We start from the raw sequence: 1280 nt of genomic DNA, 5'->3' as shown, positions 1-1280 counted from the left end.
AGCTATTAACATAGAACACCGGAAGTATTATAGAGGTCGCCACATGATTCACGGCAACAACATGAACAAAGATTGTGTATAACTAATACCTAATTTTTCTATCCGTGACATTAGCGTCCCGCGAGCAACGTTAAGACTTCCAGTTTTCCGGTTTGCCTTCAAAATAAAAGTATTCGGTAAAACGCTGTGTATGATACGACATCTCATAGTAGTTTGATGGTGACACCTTATTTGGGAAGGTAATGGTTGGAAGGGAATAACTGGAATGGCATCGAACTCATAAAACACATGGTTTCCATGTGTTTGATATCATTCCATTCACGCCATTCCAGCCATTATTATGAGTTGTCCTCCCCTCAGCAGCCTCCTGTGAAATCAATATTTTTTGGCAGCTTTGCATAGTCATAGAGCATAATGTTAAAATTGTTACAAAATTATAACTACAGGATCCTATCACAGTTTTTATTCATTTCCAGTTTGCTTGAGATGCATTCCTGGATGATTATATGGCCGAGTGGCTTATAGCCTCGTGGCTTATCCTATTAGCATCCTGTAGTGGCTTATAGCCTCGTGGCTTATCCTATTAGCATCCTGTAGTGGCTGAAAGCTGATTGGGGGTCACCTTGGGGTCATAATAGGGGCTGCACCAAATGTTTGATGTATAATAATAATTGATTATGTTTATGTTGTATTAATAGAAGGAGAAGGGCTATAAGACCCCTCCCTCACTACATTTATAGGGTCCTGGACTACAGATTAGCAATATATATATGCATTATAAGGTTTAATATTGTTCCACAGTTCTTTTCTAGCCTCTGCTTCTTATAAGAAACGGTCTGAGAGATGTGTGAGTTATTGCAGTCAAAACAGGGTGTCTGTGAGGAAGCACCTCAAGGCTAAAATAGATTCATAGGCACAGAACCCTGCAGGGGAGTGAACGAGATAAGAGACAAGTCAGACATACCACTATAAAGCAACATGGGGAGTGGAAAATTACTGCTGAGCCCTTAAAAAACACCGGAACAATTGTTCTCTCCTGCAAATTTGTATAACTGTATATGCATGGGCTTGGTCTCATGAGTAGAAGATGTTGACATAGGAAGTTACATCACTAGGGGTTGACTGCAAGCATATTAAAGAACATCAACTTACTCGGAAACATGCGTGCTATGTTCCCGTTGTCAACTTCTGCAATTGCATTTATAAAGGTTTTTGATTGATTTACTTAAAGATATTGTCTGATTGCTGATTTCACCAATAAGCAAATGATTGACAAGGAG

Source organism: Salvelinus alpinus, chromosome 14 (assembly GCF_045679555.1).
Source record: "Salvelinus alpinus chromosome 14, SLU_Salpinus.1, whole genome shotgun sequence".
Lineage (NCBI taxonomy): Eukaryota > Metazoa > Chordata > Actinopteri > Salmoniformes > Salmonidae > Salvelinus > Salvelinus alpinus.
The sequence above is the reverse complement of the archived record's forward strand: the minus strand, read 5'-3'. Positions refer to the sequence as shown.